Here is a 22,550-nt window from a genome sequence, read left to right as displayed (position 1 = left end):
TCTTTGCTAGGAAACAATTAGTTGGATGCATTTTCTGGTAGTTTGTATCTAATTCCTATTTTGTACTGCAAACCAACTCTTTAATCTATCTATCTGATTAATTTTCTGCATCCATCAGTTTACATGACAAAAGAAAAACCACCCATTACAGATCTTAGCATTTAAATTAATTGATACCATTAAACTGACAGCTAAAACTTTGACATAGGGTTTTTATGTGATTTTTACCATAGCTAATCCTACATCCTCCTAAACAAGAGAGTCTGAAATTTTACCAAAGAAAAAGAAATCTGGAATCCTTTTCCTTTTACTGATTTCCCAGTTATTATCAAGCTTCTTTAAGCCCTTCTCTGGGTTTGTGCAGTTTTGAACTAGCTTGTGCAGTAATTGCTCTCCAGTCACTTAACTGCATCTGAACAGTGGCCACAGGAGGTGCTAAGGAGAGCCACCATCAGAGAGGCTGTCTGTTGCTATGCCCTTATGCAGTTTTCTAAACCACTGGAAAACTCTATTGTAATTTAGTGGTATCTTATACAGAGTTAATGTCACTGAAGGCACAGGGCAATGGGGACTGTGGCTGATGGTGTCCTTTCATCCAAAGCACCAGGAGGAACTTGAATTACCAGAAATATTTCAGATACTTACAGAACACATCCCTGCAAGCAAAATCTCAATACAAATGAGTTTTTTAATTAAAATCAGACAATCTACATGAATACCCCAAAATCTGAAGGCCTCTAAATAATTACCTTACAATATCTACTCTGTAGCTTTTCATCTCCTGTGGTTGTTCATCAGAAAGGAATGAAAGGAAATTGAAGTGGTATTCTTTGGGTTATTTCCCAAAGTATCTGATAATACTTGGTGAACATCAACATTTTTTTCCAACTTTCCCTGTAAGGGGGAAGGTTATAGCACCACTTATCAATGTTCTAGACAGAAGTCTATTTCTTGTAATGTTTTGTAAGCTCTGTTCTTTTAATTGAAGCTATAGTATTACAATTCTATTTTAGATACACCCTATAAAATGTAGAGATAGTTTAAAGACCGTTTCAGCTATATGTAGAAATAATTCGATGAATAACCATAACAAATACATTTGTTTTTATAAATAAAATCCCAGCTGTTTGAAAATATAATTCCTATAATATCTGCTCAAGAGGTCTACATGTTGTTTGCAATCAAATTTTTAATAAGTGCTTATGTAAGGAAATGTGATTGTTTCCAAAAATACTGCTCTTCTTTCCCCTTTCCTTTCCTTTCCTTTCCTTTCCTTTCCTTTCCTTTCTTTTCCTTGACATAAATGAATCAGTGGTAAATATCAGACATATTTAGGTTAGAGGAACATGAACAGCAAGAAGTGACAGTGGAAGAAGACAGTATTTATGCTTTACGTGTAATGCTGCCAAATCATCTCCTAGCTGCCCTTTTAATAACCTCTTTTTATTTCACTTCTCCTAAAAATATCTCAAAAGCCCTTAGTGAAGCTATAATTTAACAAAATTCAATATCCTGTAAGAAACAACAGGTTTAGGAGTCCTCAACCATGCCCTAGAAAAACCAAAAGAACATGAACAATTTACAGTATTTCTGGGAAAAGACCGTGTCATAATCCTCTGCCGGTCAGAATCAGCAGAGATTTTAAATCTTCTGCAAATGTTAACCCCACAACTGACAAATCTCAGGGGACAATCTTTGATGCTTTTCACTGACTTTAAGAACAACTCAAATATTATTTTTCTTTGCAAGCAACTGGTACATCAAAAATAAAGAGGCACGTTGGAGATGAATTTTATTTTAACTTACACAGTTTTATGCGTAATGTTCAGATATCTGAAAGCTGATGCAAGATTTCTTTAACGGCAGATTGAAACAGAATAATGAGTAGAATGTGGTAAGGCAGAGGGCAAAGGGTCAAATCAGGACTCTATCTTTGTTCAAACCTCTTGACCTTACTGCAGAGCTGGAAAACAGTCCAGAATACAGACCTTGAATTTCAATTACTGGTGCTCTGTCAGGGCAGCAAAAGAATGCAGTTATAGTTGTTTGGGATTTAGATCAAAATAATGCAATTCAGCCCTTATGCATTTGATAGCATTTCTGTATAATCAACTTCAGCATTTTCCCACAAGTACATATGGAGGGTTTTTCACAGCAGAACGAGAAAGTAAAAACATTTTAAAAATTTGCTATGGACTCCAATAGATCATTTTTTTTTGACCAATAGTAACTCAAGATTATAGTGTTTCTATATACAATTATCCTTTCCCAGAAATCAAAGACATCATTTATCACATGAAATATAAAACTTACTATGACCTTGGGTTTTGACAGTAATGTCTAAGTGATCTTCAAGATAGCTTTGCCTGGGCGAATATTAAAAGAATAGAATGATCAGAAGTAGGATATCTCTTTCATTCATTTAATCTCTCAGAACAAACGCTCGAAACAAAAAATATTAATCTGTAGCTTGATTTATGTATTGACATTTTAACACCACAGTCAACTCTTTGATATACACAGATACATGCATTAACTTAGTCAACTAGGCTGTTCAGTTAGCCCACGGTTCACGTTGCAGGTTGACAGACTCGAGCATAGATCAGCACAGCCTGCTGTGGTCTGGCACGCTTGCTGACAAGAAACACAGTGCAAATGCAGTGATTTTGTTTCAATACCTGTAGAAGTAGCCACCTTCTCACCACGCAGATCTTGAGCTACTAGGTGTGACCAACACGAGCTGACTTTACGTAGAGGCAGCTGAGATGGATGTGCGCTGCGGCACTTCACATTCCGGTGGAATATACTAGGTGAGATGCAGCACAGTAAGGAGATGGCCATATGGCTGCTAGACTCTTGCCTTCATGATCTCCTATCCTCCTGCCTCCAAGACAACAAACTGTCTTGGAACAGGGTATAATGCAGAGTTGAACACAGACACAGAGCTGACACTGTGTACACCAGGCTGCAGTAGCTGGGATCTTTCCTTTTAACCCATGTGTTTCATTTTCCTCTTGCTCTATTCCTGCCAAACAGGGAACTGACTGCAGGGCTATCCGCTTGTGATGGGATGCCGGAGACTTACTATATCAGTCTGGCTGGCAATACATGGAAGATCCATTCCTTTTCCTGCCCTTCTCCCCTGGTGCCACCAGCAAGCTGAGCACTCTGCACTTTCCTGGGGCACAGGCAAGCAGCACAGGGGCTGGTTCATTAACTCCAAGGGAGACAAATCAGCATGGTGGAAACATGCAGTTGCCCTTCCAGAGCTGCTCCCACCTTCTACCACACTTGCTTTGATGCTGGTCAACCATTTAGCAGCTTAGTCTGCTAAGCCCTACCCTTGCTAAACCCAGTTTCATCCCACTTTCCATGCCTGCAGTTTTTCCTTCAAAAATCTGCCTACAATAGAAGCCTTGCACATGACGGAGGCTGACCCTGTAGCTGCCTAAATTGCTTTATGCTTGGCAATATTTGTCAGTCATTCCCCTCATCTCCTCCCAACCTTTATATTTTATATTATTCAGTGGTAATAGTCAGAATGTCAGTACAGACACTTTGTATTTTCAAGTTTCCACATCATACCTGACCCTGTGGCTGGTATTCACTAATCTGCAAATGCTCTAGCTCCAAACTGCATGCTGGATCTTAGGCTCTGGGCTACTGAAGCCTAAACCTGTCATGAACATGACGTATATAGCTACCAGAGGCAGCAGGTTCTGAATATTCAGTAACGCTAGAGCAGTATGTTGCATGGGCTATGTGCTGCAAACATTATTTGTAGTTCACTTGTGAGTCAATTGTTTGCAGCATTTGCTGGAGGTAAGTAGGGTTTTCAACCTTTAAAAATAGATGTTAACAATAGGCATGAATATTATCTTACATGCATATATGTGCGAGTGCCTACTACAGAGCTACAGCAAGCCATCTGAACAGAAGCAAACAGCTGCATCAGCATGGTACTGATGAGCTGATGAGGCTTGTTTCAAACATACAGTTGTACCTGAAATTGTTCTGCTTTTCAAAGTTATGCCATTTCATTATGTAGCACTGAATGCAAATCTGTCAGGCTACGGGGGACTGGCTCGTGCTTACTTACCATCGTCCACCACTTTCCAGCCATCCAGCCGTATGCTGACGACGGCACCGAAGTCAGGATATCACAGTCGTTAAAATGTGGTGGGAGGGGAAAGCTCGTTTTTGTCTGTACAGACTTCTACACACCCATTAGAGAAGCCATGCCAGAGGGTGGAAGCAAGGAGATATTTTGCCTCCTTGTCTCCTCTGGGCTTCTGAAATGTTTGCAGTAAGTACTCTACTTCATTTATAAAGTAACAATTTCTGTAAGCCACACAGATGTTTTTTGCTGCAAAGATAAAAATGACAATCATCTGACAATTTTACCAAAGGTAGGAGAAAAAAAACCAAAGTTGACAAAGTGACAGAGAAAGGGATTCATATTGGATTCATAAAGAATAATGCACACATACATATATGTATAAGTAATGCTTGAAAACAAAATTGTTTTTAATATTCTATTAAGTAGCTTAAAATGAATTTCTTGAAGTATTTTCATGCTTTGTAGAAATATGTAACTTCAAGGCCTCAGAGTGGTTACCAGGATTTTATTCACAATAAGGCCTGCCAACCCTGAAACAAGTGGGGCAGTTTGTCACTTCGTTCTTGTTTTTCAGCTCTGGCCAGGTAATGAACAAAAGTCCTTTCAGAGTTTGATTTAACATAAGGCTTAAAAAAAATATGTTAATGATGTATGAGGCTTACATTACAAAAAGGAAACCTAAAGGGTTCTAAATTAGGCCTGACCTCTAGAAAGACTTGCTAGCCACCTAACTCATCCCAACATGCTTATCTGTTTCTGTGGCACATTTCACATTAGTAGGACATTTTTAAGGCTTATTTCTACATGAGGACACATTTTTGGATGAAGATAGAAGTTTCTAAACTGGTTCTTTTTGTCACACTAAGTTATCGTCACAAAAGCACTTTAGGGAAAATAGTTTCTAAATAACACAGTCTAGGTTTGGGCTACAAGCAGCATGCTCCTAATCAAAATATCCAAATTGAGACTAATTAGACATGAATGGGATCATCCTTGTTTTTTGCAGAACGAAAATCTGACCCAGATTATGAAAAAAAAAACCCAAACAATTGTAGTTTTACCCAACTGGACATTAGATGGTTTAAAGGACTGAAAATATTCTCAGATTTCTGGACGGGGATGTCTGTGGGGCTGGGAGGTATCTTAATTTTTGCATTCTAATAGTTGCAACAGAAACTGAAATTATTTGTTTCAGCAACCATTCTCTCCGTAAATCCTCTTACTTCAGGAGAACACTAGAATGCTGTAAGTGTCAGTACGGATAACACCTTCACATGTATGCTGCTCGCTGACCTCAAACTACATGAATAAAAGGCCAAGAGAAACCATGGTGGAATAAGATGCAGTATTTTAGTAAGGCATACATGTTTTATATCTTTTGGCATTGTGCCACTCTGTTCAGAATTAAGGGATGGATTATTGTGGATTTGTTTTCTTTCAGGAATTAGGGCTGGCCCTGGCTTAGCTTCAGTACTGCAGAGGTATTAACTGCAATGCATTTCTGTCTTACAGCTTCATCCCATTTAGCCATTGTGACTTTGGAGTGACTTCCAAAGCAATCCAATCAGAATGAGTTGGCAGATTAATGTTAACTTTCATGTCAGGACTGAAGGCAATGCAAAATGAAAATGCTAAAAGAAGAGGCATTGCACCAGCCATAGTGTAGCTAAAAATAAAACTGAACTGTCTCATGTGAGCTAATGAGCCTTTGTTTAATCTACAAATGGGTAAAGCATTAGTAAACTGCCTTTCTGTATATTAATCACTTTCAAAATTTAAATAAAATTGATGCTATAGCCTCTGGCCAGTATACTAGTTCATATCCAAGGGCTGCCCTTCATTCACCTAAAATTTTGGATTGCCACAAAAGTTTCCATCTTCTTTAGCCTTGACAGCAACAGAGTTTGTGATAAATTCTACACTGCAGTTCCTCGGGCACAGTACTGGCAAGTTTAGGAGATTCACTGTTTCACCTTTTGTTTGGGCAATGATTCAGATTGTGCTTTCTTCCTTGCAACAAATCAATATGGAGTGCACTGATACATTGTGGGGATCAGAGGCCAAGGGGGGAATTTGGAACAGTATCAGTTACCCCCCCTATACAGTTTGAATGTTTAGTTGAATCCAAACATCAATGATCAGTACAGATTTTTGGCAGGACTGTATTACAACTAAGAAGAGCCTTTATTGTCACGTGTGACTCAAGCTTCTAGTCTAACACATTCCCCTCAACCTGATGACTTAATTTCCATCTCAGTCTAAAAATACTTGTTTCTTCTCACCTGCATGGTACTAGTTATGGAGATGGATACTTTTTGGTCTTATGAGATTTGAATACTGTATCTGATTAAGCCTACTTCTGGATTTCCAGTTTAGTAATTTTTGTTCTCCAGGAATGCAAATAATGCAACAACATGTGGTACTCTTGGATTTCTGGTTGAACACCTTCTACTAACTGTCATTTATCACTGGCTTAAATGATATATGGCAAACAGCAAGCCTGAAACATGTGTTTTTCAGCCAGAGCCTGTGGCTTTGGAGAGCCATTTCTTCAGTAGAACTTGTAAATCTTAGACAAAACTAAATAGCTAAATCTCACTGATATAGCTGTACCCACAAAATACTTTCCACCTACATAGCTTAGCCAGGATGTTCTTAACATCAGGACGATTTACCAACTTTACAGTACTGATCAGCACTATCCCAATTTTTAGCTTCTCAGATCTGTAAGCAAAGCTGGAGAGTTCCTGGTCATAATCAAATAAAAAAAATTTACTGTTATTCTTTCAACACTAAAGATCTTTTCTTTTCACCAAGACATTTTTTCTGTTTTATTGTTACCCATTTTCCTATATGTTAGAACACAATTTAAAAAAGTCAGTCTTCCTGTCTTTCTCTGTGCAGTTTTAATAACCCCTTGCTTTAATATGTAAATACACTTCTCTCAGTACTGTATTTGTTCCAAGATTCAAATATCTTCTGTTATTCACAATAGAATGGAAGTCCTGATATGTAATTTTGTATGCCCACTCATTTTACTTCTTATAAGTTGGGAAGTGCATGACAGAAAAAACCCTAACAATAAAAATAGGCAATGGGACTTTGGACAGATTATTGCTCTGATAATTTCTCATACTCACATAAGACGACACAGATGCTTTCTTAAAAGTATACTGATACATTAAACAGTTAGCAAATAAATTATTTTTAACTTTTCTCTAGGATCTAACAGCTGACCTATAATAACAGCAACCCTATAATAGGGACATTAGAAAACAGAGAGAGAGACCTCCCCGTACTTACCGTATACAATTATTCTAATGAAAACATTCTAGGCTAATAATATTGTCAACAAAATGTCATCTGCAAAGTTACTGATATTTTCTAGAAGGTCAAAACCTGAGAAAAATTAAATACAGAAGTGATGGAACTAAGACCAGCTAAATTGTAAGGAAAAAATTCACTACATGCAGTTTGTTAAATATAAACTATCAAATGCATTTGCCCCACTTCCACTCTTGGCTGCTTTGATTCTTTCTTTTTCGCAGAGTGGATGTGTTTACTGTGGAGGTGGTTGCTGTCAGCTGTGGATTCACACGGGATGTCAAGGTGGTGGATAGCTCCTCCTGCAGCATTTTGGCTGATGCCAGCAGAACTCGGACAGGCACAGTGATGCAGTTCTTATGTAACATCCCAGGGTTAAAAGCTGGGTTCCCTCCCATTTTCAGCAGCATGCAGCTTGCATTTCTTGTTCTGCAGTGTCATAGAGTACTAGATGTCAATCTTGACACTGCTGAAGGACTGAATAATAGTCACTTATTGAGGACCCTCAAGCCTACTTAATCTTTAGGTAATATAAAGTGGACAAAGCAATTCCATCTTTGGAACATTTCTCTGGCTTTTTTTTTAATTGCTTTTTCTTTTTCTCTAAATTTCACAAGCCATGTATGATGCTGGTACTATAGTGCAAAATTATTTTCTTCAAATGCCATGCTTCACAGTATGTGTTCACAACTCGGAGATCAAATTATTGCCAGCACATGCCACTGAAGTTTTACTTGTATAATGGAAATCACTTATTGGAAGACTTTTCTTTCCTCAACTTAAAATGCAGAATAATGTATAGGACATTCCCCACAAGCCTCATATAATTTTATAATGAGGAGTAGCAAATTCCCTGCGGAAATCATTTGCTTGCCTTCAAGGTTTTTAACAGAATATCACTGCTTATACTAGTCTCTTTTGCATCCCTTTGAATTTAATAGCATCTTGTTATTAAACTGAACTAGGACAGGAATAAACCCTGGATGAAATAGTAAACATGTTAATAACTCACAGTATATTATTTCTGTGAACATTACATTTTGTCCAGATCAAATAAAATCACATTCTGCTAAAATGATCCTATTGTTTGGCAGATCAGTCTATGTTGTAAGCAAAGGACTTGTAGCATGTTGCTGAAATGATATAAGGAAAATACGGAAAATAAAAGCATCCATTTAGCTAGCAGTAATAATGTATGTTACAGATTTTTCCTATAGCTATAAGTTCTCCAGTAAAATTAAAGAGCGTTGCTAGATAACTCCCACACGCTCACAAAACCTGTTGTGTTCTGACTAGGGCAAAACAGAGTAACGTGTGGTTTCATTCTGAAGACCTCTGAGATAGCTCCAGGCTTGCTGTTATGGTCCTTCAGCACAGTGCACAGCTATAGCTACTACAGAGCTATCAGCTAATATTTGAAAACAATACAGCTGGCGTACTATAGTCCTGCATTCAACCTAATAGGTTGGACCTGTAAACCAGCCTGATTATCTCAGTTACAGCATGGCACTAAAGTCAGCTACATTACTTGCCAATCTGGAGTTGAGTTGCAAATCTCTTCCATGACACAGTATGGAAATATTTAAGTCATTTTGTCTTCTTCAGGATGAAATCAACAAGAAAATGATCTGTCAAATCCTAGATGAAAACAAAACTGCCAAAATCTGTAGCAAGAGCATTAAGACATGTCTCATAAAATCTTTCTATTCATTATTTCATCTCTAAATACGTTTTGTCTATTCTCAGTGGGAACTGCAAAGCAATTTGATAGCACTAGTTCAGTTTACATAAATCAAAAGGTTGGTAGACCTATTTAAAAAAAAAAAAAAATCAAAACCTAGTCTAATTTCTGGCCTGAAACTAAGTATATAAATTCTGAAAAATAATACATTTAACAAATTATAGATTGATTAAAACATTAAGGGTATAATGAAACAATTTTACCTGTTCTCTTTATTATGAGAACATGTTAGAGTTTAAATAAAGTAAGATTCCAGCATGCTTTAAATATTGCAAACTGCTAAATCCAAAAGTTATTTTAAAATAATGTTTTCCCCCAAATATTGTTCAACCAAATTGGCTTGTAATAATTACACTTGAAAATACATTCATCATTTGCTGTTATGGACCACTGTTATGCAAATACCTTATTTGGCTTTCAGTTGTTCATGAGCCACTTCATGTTCACCCACTTTAAGTGCACAACTTGAGAATCTGCAACAGGAATGATTATTTTTCTTAACTGTGGGTTTGTCCTTGCAGCTACGGAAATAAAACATGCACATTTTTCCTGAAAATCATTTTAAAATGGAAAATCTGCAGATTCCCATAACACCTCTAAGGTTAATGAATAGAGTTGTCTTAATTTCTTTCTCTTCTCTTTTCAGGTGCTATTGAATACAAAATTCTTCTGTGAAGTAACCTTTTTAGATCCCTAAGGAAATCTCAGATAAGGCTAATCCTTCATTTGATATTTTTACAGAGGTTGTATAGTGGTCTCCACTTTAACTGGATGCCAATTGTCCAGACAATCCTGACAAAAGCTGATTTTCCAGGCTAAATCCATTTTCTGTATGGCATGTTAAGCCCAGCGGAATATTTTTTTAATTCACTGTTTATGGTCACTCCTAACAAACTCCTTTCATCCTCTAATAGATTTCTCCATCCTCTTACGACTATAATTTTTTAAGTGCTGCAGGTGTGTATGGGATGTTGAAAGCAAATGAAAACTAGTACTTGTCTGAAGGAGCTTACAGCTGAGGCTGTGAGGTTGCAAACAGTTCTGCACCGGCCCACTTTCTCTTTGTGACAAGTCCCAATGAACTGTGATCCTGAACCACATCTGATTCTGTATCATTTAAAGCAGGAAGAATTTGGTCTTGAATTCAAATTGGAGAGACACAAACGTTGTATCTGTTGCAGGGACTGGATTTATTGCAGTGAGACAGCAATATAAAACTGAGAGTGAGCAGTACTGAACTGAGTTCAGACACATGGGACATGAAGCAGCAAGAACTTAAATTTCCACATGGGATTAGCTTTAGTAATGCTGATTGGTAGGTACTTGTTCTCTAGTGAACGTGTCAGTCCAGATTTAGGAATTTCTTGCACATGGAAAGCATCAGGGTCCTAAGGACAGGACCCATAGCAGGCACTAGGAAAGTAAAAAGTCACCCAAGCCAGTCTGTAAGAAAGACCAATGAAGAAAAAGAAAAGGCTGCTGAACAGCATTGTTGCTAAGGTAGTCAGAATGAAATTACTTTCTGCAGTATGGGGGAATTAGGATTTAGATTATTAATCCTAGCTTCTAATGACCTTTCTCTGAGAAAACAGGAAGAAATGTTTCTCTTTTATACCACATACAGTGAAAAGATTCAGGTTCTTACCTACCTTGTGTGCCTGATTTGGAAAAGGAATTTGAAAGCAGATCTCCCACCTCCCCTAAAAATGAAGTAAAAGTGAATTATTCAGAGATAACCTACCATCCCTTCCTCTGGCAATAGGACATCTGAAACCTGATTTGATTGTTGGCATATAAGGATGTCAGACAAGCCAAGCAGCAGAATGCCTAATTTGAGAATCTGCCATGCTCACATTCGCAGCTGCTCGGCATCTTCAGGATATGCACAGGATATCGTTATCCAGCATCAGAAATCTGGGCACCTAGAAGAATTCATTGGTGGAGTATTTCAGTGCTGAGATAATTTCAGTGCTTTTCAGGTTAAGTAGCAGCTAAGCAGGGCTTTCTGAGGGTCTCACAGCTGGATTTAGAGAACTGAAGTGGCCATCTAAATTTAGAGAGCTAAAGCGCTATCTAAATTCCTTTGCGAAGCTATGTGGGAGAGGTAGAGAGCTAATCTTCTATTGGGGGAGTATAGCTATTTCCAAAGGCTTGGACCTAAGGAAAGCATGTGCCAATGCAAGTACTGAGACACTGAGATTTCAGTTCTTGCTTATGTTCCCTGCTGGCTTGGGACTGTGCTGAGCTAATCACGTGAAACAATTAAGTTTCTTACAGAAATACAGGGAATTTCTTGTGCAGAAATACAGGGAAGTATTCACCACCAGTCCAAGGTCTCTGCTTAACGGCTCTGAATCTCCTCCATACTTAACCGGGTGCTCGGAACTAAGGTATTTGAACTTAGATACCTTAAATAGGTGTTGTCTATGTAGCCTGAAATAGATCACAAATGGGAGATCTGGTTACAGTCAGTTTAGTTTCTGAGTTTCTATACAGCAATTTCTGCTTCCCAATGTCTCCTTCCTGTGCTTTAAAGGCACATAGTAAACTATATGTAATCCGTTACCTATATAAAATAAAGTACTTTTCTTTTTGTGCCTTCTCTTATGTACTGCCTCCACACAAAACTTGACTTTAACTCCATACTTCTTTGCTAAATTCTGCTTCAGAATTATTCTGCAAAGAAACCAAGAATGACAATATTATCCAAAAGTATCCCATTTTTTTCTGTGACTAAAATGTTTTCCTTTTGAGAACTTGTGTATTGAATTTTAATCCTGAAGGAACATTCATCAATAAATTACAGTTAGATAGTAATTATACAAATTAATTCTAATGGAAATATTCCCAGAAGTTTAGCTACAATGTAATCTCTAAAAAAATCTAATATTACTAGATAGATAGTAATATATTACTAATAAATAGCAATGTATTAGTGATGAAGATATAAGATACAATAGCTACTATTTTTGACAGTATATACTGATTTGTAGAAACTCATACTATTTATATGGTTGCAGCTTGCTAGGAACTTCATAATTAATAGTACTATTTCGCTGAATTTTCTGCTAGTCTTTCTTCTGATGTGGTGATGCAGGTTTTGTCAATTCTTTGAACACTTTGTTTTGGAAGAGAAGGGACTTTCCTTCTTGTAATAGGCAATTATAATCCTTTACACAGCAGACATGAATAGCTAGTAGATGACTGTGTTAGTATACGTATGGAATGTAAAACTCACCTCAAAGGCCTGTTCAGACAAGGAGAGACATCTGTGAATTGTTTGCATACAGACAGAACTGCTCAGAAGAGGTGGAGGCTGCCACACAGCTTGCTGGTTTCTATGTTTTGTTCCCAGATATAGTATAAATGTGCTTGCCTTGTAACAACTTCTCCTATGTGCACATGCTTATGATACATAACCTAAAAGCAGCCTTGCAGGAAAGGACCTGGGGGTCCTGGTGGACACCAAGTTGAACACGAGTCAGCAATGTGCCCTTGCAGCAAAGGTGGCAAATGGTATCCTGGGCTGCATTGGGATGGGTCTTGCCAGCAAGTCAAGGGAGGTGATCCTTCCCCTCTACTCAGCACTGGTGAGGCCACGCCTGGAGTGCTGGGTCTGGTGCTGGGCTCCCCAGTACAAGAGCAAGATGGACACACTGGGGAGAGTCCGATGAATGCCCACTAAGATGACTAAGGGACCGGAGCCCCTCTCCTATGAGGAGCGGCTGAGTGAGCTGGGACTGTTTGACTTGGAGAGGAGAAGGGGCAGGGGGATCTTATCAAAGTATGTATATACCTGAAAGGAGGGTGTAAAGAAGAGGGAGGCAGACTCTTTTCAGTGACAGGCCAAGAGGCAATGGGCACAATGTGAAACACAGGAGGGTCCATCTGAACATCAGGAAACACCAAGCACTGGCATGGGTTGCCCCAAGAAGTTGTGGAGTCTCCAACCTTGGAGACATTCAAAAGCTGCCTGGACATGGTCCTGGCCAACCAGCTCCAGGTGGCCCTGCTTGAGCCATTCTGTAATTTTGTAATTCTGTGATTCTGTGAACTCACAGTACACCTGGAAACTTAATTTTCATGAAGTATAATGTAAGTTGTGCTGGTCTTACTCTGCACAGATAGTTCTTGTATGTACTAGGGTTTAATATACTCGATTTCTTTAGCACAGGATTCTGTATGAACATCTGAAATACAGTACGCAAGGACATTTTTATTCAGACTAGAAAGAAATACATTTTTAGTGCTTTATCACGAATTAAAAAATTATTGAAAAATTGATTGAATGTTTAGTTTCTATTTTTGTTGCAGTTACACTGTAATTTAGCCTTCTAAAGACTGTTTTGACCTTCATATACTTGATATAAACATAACCTAACTCTTTTTCTTTTGAGATACATACCAGGGGTATTGCTAAATCTGACAACAAAGAGTAGCCCTCAGTGAGAAATGTGGTAATCTTTGTGCTGGGAACACCCATTCTTTAGGTCTGGTCCAAATGTATTTACAAAATCACAGGTAGATTAGAATGAGGGTTTTTTTAAAAAAATTCTTCTGTATAAATGGCATAAAAATACATTACAGTGTACTTCATCTTGTAAATACTAGCAAAGTATTGTTATTCTATATAGTGCTGGATCAAATGATCGGTATTTTAAGATGAAAAGTTAAGAATGGATTTGGACCATTGTCTTCAAAATCCATGTCATGAAAAATAATTCTTAAAGGTGGGATAATTTTTTTGCTCTAAATGGTAATTGTTTTCTCCTTCTTTTTTTTTTTTTTTTTTTTTTTTTGCCTATTCCTCTCAGCAATATATGTGGTACAACTCCCTTGCAGGAAAAAGTACAGAAATATCAGAAACACTACTTCTTCCCTTCATGCATGCTTGCGGTATCTAATGGTACTGTAGTAGTAATTTCCTCGATAGTGGTTCATTACCAGCATTTAACAACCCCTTCTGGCAATTAACTAATTACCTTGCCTTTGACTATGGTGAAAGGAAATGGCTATCAAGGGCATTGTTTGCTTAATTAACCAAAAGCAATAGACACATGCTTAGTAATAATTGTAGAAGGAAATCCCTCCAAAATGCACTCATCTTACTCAATTTTTCACAGGAGCTGTGCAGTCTGAAATGACAAATTAAAGAAATTCAGAAGAATTAACATGCTTCCCCCCCGCCCCAAACAAGTATCAGGACAAGGACACTCTTCTGTAAAACGCAAGTTCCTGGGCTCAGCCAAGGTTCATGGTATTCTCAGAGCTCAAGCTAATGCAGCCATGAGCAGCTCTGGCCAGGATGGTCTCTAGTATCCTGTGAGCTGGATGTAGCCCAGGGGATGATTCTGCTTGGCCAGCTGCCTTTTGCTCAGAAGAGCTGCCACGGCTTCCTCCACGTGGGTGGAGAGATGGATGGATGGGGATGTATGCCTCCTACGGAGAGCCCAGCAACACCTCCATATGGCCCATGCAGAAAAGACAAGACAAAGCTGGGATCTCTCCTCAGTGAAAAGAGTGGGCCGTCTCGCAGTCACAATGCCTTTAGGCTTCAGCTACTCCAATCTGTGCAAGATTTGTAACAAAAAACCATCAACCCACAAATTTATAAACAGTTGCTGGCTAAACGTTCTTCAGTGAAAGATGGCATATTATGAAATAATTTGCGAAATAGAAGAGATGACTTTTATTCAAAAAACAGCTGACATCATTTATCATTCTTCATTTTCTTCAGAAATAAAAATTGTACTTCTTACATCTTATAATGCTAAATCAGTTCTCTAACAGGAACCATGAGTGATACAAACTTAATGGCAGTCCTTACCTTTTCCCCCATGTTCTCAGTGTTTCTCGGTTCTTTCTGTTGTACCACTGAGACCCGAGCTGACTCCACATTTTGTCATGTGACCAAAATGCCACTGCAAGGTGGGGTGCTTTTTTTTCCCATTTAATTTCCCTACAGATAATAATAATTGATTCACTTGTACATGACTCACAACTCTCCAAGACCATCTGAACACTATCGCTGGCTTTTCTTTCCTCCCTGTTAGTGGGAATCAAGCAACAAATCCCTCTTCCCTGACCCCTCCCACCCCCAACCATGAACTACTGCTATTTTCTGGCTAGGAAGAAAAGCAGATTTTAGAAACCTGGAGATATGATCACTGCCAATATTTCGCTTCACTAGAGAAATAATAAATACATAAATGTTAGAAATTCAGAATTCTGGGACCTTGTATTTTAATAACAATGACAAAGCACCTGAGAAAAAAAAGCCAGATTTCTTTTCTTCCTCAGAAAGTAATATTTGTGGCTGTTCTATGTAAAATGCTTTCTCCTCAGTGATCTCTCTCTAAACTCAGTTACACCACTTACCTTCCTTACCATTCATGTAAACAAACTGACCCAACAGCCCCCTACGTGCAGTTTCTAAATTCTTCATATTTCCCATTGTTTTATCTCTCTTAGCCCTGCACAAACAGGATTTACTTTACCTTTTGCAGTGGGTAAGGCTCCTCGGAGATCTCCCTGTTGGAGGAAATACAAGGCATAAGATATATGAAGGTGGAGATATCTTATGTTTAATTCATTTTATTATAGCCTCTTAACTAAAGAGTAAGATCTTTGTCCATGTCTGATGATCCAATGTCACTTTGATTTCATAGAAAGCCTTCAGTTAATTTTAATGAGTGATCAAGTCTTAAAGGTTTGTAGAAAAATTATCTCCTACACAGAACTGCATATTCTAATGTGCTTAAAACTGTAGTCAATGTTTATGCTGTTGAGTGACTCAATTCTCTTAAATAAATGTCATATTTATTAAGTATGTGCAGCTGAGATTAATTTATAAAAACATATTGTGTGAACCTGAATAACATGTCTACTACCTACGTAAGGACAGGCAAATACTGCGCACTACTAAGATAACCATAAAGACTGTTCAAGATCCCTGTTCTCGCATTACTGTCTTTGGATGTTCTGATTTAACATGGAACTATAGGCAAAACCCTTAATGTAGCAACTGATAACATTAGAGGCTATTTGTCTACTAGCAGCAAAACTATAAACCTGTCACTGTAACAATCAGTATTATGTTGCTTCCAACCTAACAGGAAGTTTAGCATTTTTTTGTAACCAATCTTCATGAATTGCCAACCTGTTAAACAGGGTAATGTTGGCCCAAAGAGGAACTATAAATAACACAGTAAAGAATCAACTGACAGTAAAAATTAATCTGTATGATATTTCAGAACCAACAAATCCTGTGCCTGAAAGACCACTCCTGCTCTTTAGTTTAACTCTAGGTGATTAAAAGCAGATGGAAATGAATGCCGATATGTCTTAACATCCTCTGGCTCACCATCCTGTTGGGGGTGTGTGTGTTCTTTATTCTTTGACAACATCTACCACTTCTTGAAACCTTGGAGAACTAAAGCAAGTTTAAGTGACCAAAAAGTGTCTAGATTCCATGCTTTTGTCAGTCAGAAACCATGACTAATGAATGACAATTTGGAAAATATATTCTATCCTATTGCTAGAGTGCCCAAGACTTCTGCAGGCAAAGTAAAATGTTAACGTGTTATCCCAAGGAGGGGACCATTGCCCAGATGATTAGCAATGACAATAATGAAAATCTGAAGAATCAGATTACATTTGTGGAAAAAACAGAAAACACTTTTTGGTAGTAGAATTTACCGTCTAGATGCTGTTCCCTGTGGTTCTTACAGTCCTTTTTAAAAATTCCTTTCAAAAGAATGGATGATGAAACCACGATAAACCAAAGAAGTGTACGGTGCTGTACAGTGTCTATGGTATAACATGAAGACTTCACAGGACAAATTCATACATACTCTTGCAAACTCTCAAACTACAGATACAGTTATTAAACTTAGAAATTTCTACTGCAAAATTGTATACATGCAAACACCAAAGTTCACAATAATGAAATCACTGTCACATGATAATGAAAACATTTTATAATAAACTATTTAGCTAAATGAATATAGTTATAGATTTAGCTGAGAGTAAAGATGGATACAATTTGCATAAGTCCTACTCAGAGAATCCAAACAGCTGCTTATTGACTGGCATGAACTCTTGTATAATTGGTAACAACAAAGAAAAAAATTCTCTGTCTATGCCCTTCTCTGTAATGCTGTGTTGTCAGGAAAGACATTTTATCTGTGCTTTCCCCATACTCTGAATGGAGGATCATGTTCCAGCTTAGCGTAAAGACAGATGCAGTAACACATCATGCCTAAAGTAATATGCCACTTACACAGCAGATGGAGCCCAGTAACTCAGACTAGTTTGGGAAAATGACCACAAAAGTATTTTAGCATGAAAGGAGAACAAGACAGCACAAGAGCAGGCATCTTTATTCTTCCCAGTATATTCTCAGCAAGCTTTACTCCTTATTGAAAAAAAAAGCCCATTGAGATAATTGTTTCTCTCTGGCCTGCTGCAGTAGAGCAGACACATGCCATTTACTTGAAGATGTTCAGTAATATCACTGCAACAACCCTTAGAAAGGGAACATTGGTTATTAAAGTCTTAGGAATAGCTTTTTCCATTCTAAGGCAAATAATTCATCTGTTCATTCATCTGCAGTGTGCTGTTCTTTTTACCTTCCTTGTAGGTTTCCCTGAAACATATGATGGACATTTTCAAAAGCATTTTGTTGGTGGCCTACCCTCCTTTCTGCTGCAGTCAAGGGTAAAAGTCCCCTTGATTTTCAGTAGGAGCAAAGAACCGCAAATTCTAGTTATAGTTTCTTCTTACCACAGGCTTCTGTCTTTCTGGCATCATCATAAAATTTTTGTTTCTGAAAGAACTACTTTTTTACCTGTCATTCAACACATACATCTGCATATCAGTTTTATTATTGCTATTTCCAAGTACAGAAGTTATAACCTCAAACATAACAGAACAAATTATTAATTATAATTAGTTTTTTTAAAAGGCAGCAGCCTTAACTAGCACAACCCCTTCTTTTTGAGTTTCAATGAAACGACATTTGTAAGGCTGTAAGAATGAACAGAGAAAACGTCTATGCCATTTTGTAGGACACTTTGGAATGGTAACATCCAGGCTGCACAGAAAATGGCTGATTTCTACTATAAACAAAAAAGGCATTAGCATTGCATAATAGCTCCAGGGCTGGTTTCAGCTGCATTATGTCACATAGGGATGAATGTGAGAATTGCAAGGTGATCTGGGGTGAAAAGCACAGTATGTTTCCTAAACCAGAAACAGACAAAGCCTATTGATGCATCCTGATAACACCTACTTTCAAAAGCATTTGGAAAATCAACATATCTCCTTAAAAGCCTTCATAAATCTTTAACACCTTGGCACAAGAATACCTATGTCCTTAGTACAGAAGATATTGTCTGGATTACAAATTACTACTCAAGATACATATTTTTCAGTCTAATTCTGCAGCATCCTTGGTGCTCACCTCTGTGCGTAGACGAAAGGCGTCCTTTGACACTCAGCGCTCGCAATGTTTGTCAGTTCGTGGCTCTGGCTTGAGGCTTTCAGATAGTCATGAGACAATCTGAGGGAGTAGCCAGAGGTTTGAAGTTAACAAAAAGTGACTGCGTTTATATCTAGGACTATGTTAAATAAGGTTAGGTCAGCTGGTTTAAGTAAGCACACTATTTATAGATTATGCTGGTTTTAAAGTAAGTATTTTTCCTATGAAAAACTTAGGTTAATGCCTCATTGTCTTGTGCAATTTGTCCCTTAACTCAAAGAGAAGTGTTTGTGAGAGGTCATTCAGAGTTACCATTTGACATCATTTTTTTACCCATTTATCTTGTCTTAGAAGAGTTATTTTGTAGATGGAGGAGGAAACTAAATGTGTACGCTAACACTGAAAACTATACAATGTTATTTAACCACTGAGAGAAAAAATATAGAATGGCAAATTATTTGAACAATTATTTTTGAGAAACCATAGTCTGTGTACAGAGGCTTTCAGGCAGAGAGCTAAAATTAGTTAAATAATTTTCTTAGCAAATTGTACTGGTGAACATCAGATTGGGAAAAAGGTGGGGCCTCCACTGCAGGAATATTATATTAGTTTTCAGTGGCCTAGCAATAGAATTTGCGAGAAAATGTCATATTCTTTTACTGTCAAGCTACTAGCAAAAAGCTGTCTTCTTAGAGGCAGATAATATCAACTGTGTGACAGACTGGGAGATTATCTGTGAAAGAGAATTTTGAATGATAGCTGCTTGATACTGAATGGAAGGGTGGAAAAGAAAGAACAAGGGGTGTTGTCTCAAGATCAGTGTAGCTGGATTCCAGGTACAAGTACCAAAGTACCAATTCTGTGTGTTTTGTGTTTGGGCTTCTTTTGATGAATATCTAGAAAGTATTTAATGTGAATGTTTTTCTATGCAGTATAGCATACCATGCTCCTCCTCAGTAACTATCAGCTGTAAGTAAACATCTCTGGAGCAGCTAATTCTCACGAGAATCACCAAATCTTCAGCTCCTGCAATAAAGACAATCATACAGACAGGAAAAAACCTAGTGCAAACTCTCAGACAAGTGTAATAGGCTGCTATACCATGTGGTCAGTCAGGCACTGAATGGGAGACTCATAACAACCCTTTTCACTGTACCATTTATTGTTTTACGAATGCACAGGATGGATGTTCATCTTGTGCTAGTTTATCAGTGGGATCTCTTAATTTTACAACACAGTTAACATAGCAAATATGCCTACATAGGATCCTTTTGATATTTTTTATTTAATCTTTTTTTTTTTCCTTTATGCTTGAAATCTTTTCTACCTTGATCATTTGCACATTCATTACAGGAATAAATCAGTGTAGGAGGAGGAACTTTTCTACATTTTCTAAATTTTTCTTAAAATAATCTATTTTTAACATTTCTATACTGAAATATTTATGTATTTTTTTTCTGTACTGAAGTACATTCCAGCACCTAATGTTTCCTCTGCTTCATGTTCTTCTACTTCTTGGTTTTTGGTTTTTTTTTTTTTCTCAAATGGTGCAGTGTAAATCATATACAGTTAATTTCTGACACAATGAGAACTCTAAATGAGCATCATCTACTTAAAATTTTGTTATGGCAAAATATAGGAATAAATGTGTTAGTGTCTGATACTAAAAAAACATGGCCCACATATAGCTGTAAACTAATGGGAAGAAAAAAATGAGGGAAGAAAAAAAATTGAATCTTCCAGTTTGATGCAAGAAGTATTTCTTGGTTCTTTAGGTAGACTGGTGTAAGAAAAGTAATTCTTTATGAGACATTACTGAGCTAAAAGAATGCTTAATGCATAATACTAAAGTATTAGAGAAATAAAACTGACGTTGGATGAAACTGTCCTTGAGATGCCTACCCGTGAACTTCCCATTAAAGTGCTAAACATCATATGCTACAATTTATTCTCTTGTATATGATTGCAGTTGTTTAATTGACAATGTGTAGACTAATCAAAAAGCTAAGATGTTCTGGTCTCACCATTACATTCACCTTCTAGTTCCCTGTAGTGGTACTGGGAACTCATTTTTTTCCCAGCATGGCACCACTGCTTCATGCCGACTCCCTGATGTCCAACATGGGGGGCAGAGAACAAGATACACAGACCAAGAGAAGGTGAGTTTACCCATGTGGTCTAACTTGTCTCAGTGCTTTATCTAACAAAAAGACTACCTGTGTTGAAGTATGTGTAAAGGAGGGTAAAGTACTGAATTAACTGTAAAATTTGCCATATTTTAGACTACAGATTAGGAATAAAAGTCTAATTCTACAACAGAGTCTAAGTGCATCTGAGATGAAGTATTTACTGGGCAGTATGTATAAAAAGATTTTTTTATTCCTGAATAATCTGAGTTTGTTCTTCATTTTCAATAATGTGATGAAGGCCATATGTGAATCCATTACTACTTACAGATTACTTGTAAACTGCTGCTTTAAATGAGGGCTATTCATAACTTACTCTTTATGCCACCTACTTACTACCTGTCTTACCTCCAGATGGGTCCCCAAATTCATCAATGCTTCCCAGCATAGCTGTGTAAAGACTTACAGTGAAGATATTTTCAGGGAAGCATGTTTGTGTAAGCATATGCAACTGTCTCTAATTCTGCCAACACTCTTGTGACCAGAAATGCGTTTTTGTATATTTGTCTGCTCAACACAGACATGACTGGTAAAAAATGCTTGCCAAGCCTTGAATGTGGTACGTATGATTCACTAATCTTATCTTTTATTTTTACGCATTAGTTATTCAACAATAGCAGCTGGTGGCACTAAAAAGAATTAACATTCCATAATACTAGGAATTGTGACTGTTACCAGCTGTCCAAATATCTTATCTTCAAAATAGGTGATGGATTAGTGCAACACATTTAACACAAGCTATATTCAGGACAATACTCTGAGGTTGTATGCACATGGACAATTTCTAGCACAAAATGAGAGAAGCTTGAATGAAAAGCCTTGTAGAAATCCTAAATGTTTCTGCTGAAAAAAAAAATCACGCACTGACAAGTGAAACAGCACACAGGTCTTAGAGTAGATGCTACTTTACCTAGCATTCTTCACCGATGAACTGTAAATGATTGTCAAATTTGATGACATAACTGGTAAAGTAAAAAGGGTGGGTAATGATAAAAGACACGGCATCTCATTCATGAAGGAAAATCATGTACAAGGAGTAGTATTCTAGTACGGAGACTAATTGCTTGTTTATTGCTTTTGAAATGTTACTTGTTCTACATACATTGATTAAACAGTATAAAGAGCAACCCCAACAAAATCCATCAACTCATTTATACTGAAGGTAAACTATTTTATGGTAATCGATTTTCAATTAAATATTCTGCATTGAGCCTGCAACAAGGGCTGTGTAATGAAGCTCTCATTTGTAATGAGAAATCAATATTTGATCAAGCGGTTCTAGAAAATGTTATGCAAAATGCTACCAAAAAATTTGTAATACTGCAGCCAGACTGTGGAGCATGTTACAGGGAATCCAATGCAATGATCAAACAGAACACCAAAACAAACTGACAGGGACTGTCAAAATTGGGGGGTGGGGGGTGGAAATCGAGTTTTTTTTTACTACTTTCCTAAACAAATAGATACAACAATGCCAACCTGACTTTAAAAATGGGTTTATGGTATTTAAGCCATACAGTTATGAGCAGTTAACCATCTGACGCTTTGAAGCCCTTTTAAAAAATATATAGTATCTCAGAAATTGTACAGTACAGTTACCTAAGAGGAAGGGTTCAGAAGAAGCAAAAAATAACAGCTAGAACCATGGAATGGTGAAACATCACCCTTTTCAATGACACACTCTATTATCAGAAAACA

Source organism: Haliaeetus albicilla, chromosome 5 (assembly GCF_947461875.1).
Source record: "Haliaeetus albicilla chromosome 5, bHalAlb1.1, whole genome shotgun sequence".
Classification (NCBI taxonomy): Eukaryota; Metazoa; Chordata; class Aves; order Accipitriformes; family Accipitridae; genus Haliaeetus; species Haliaeetus albicilla.
Note: the sequence above shows the minus strand (reverse complement) of the source record.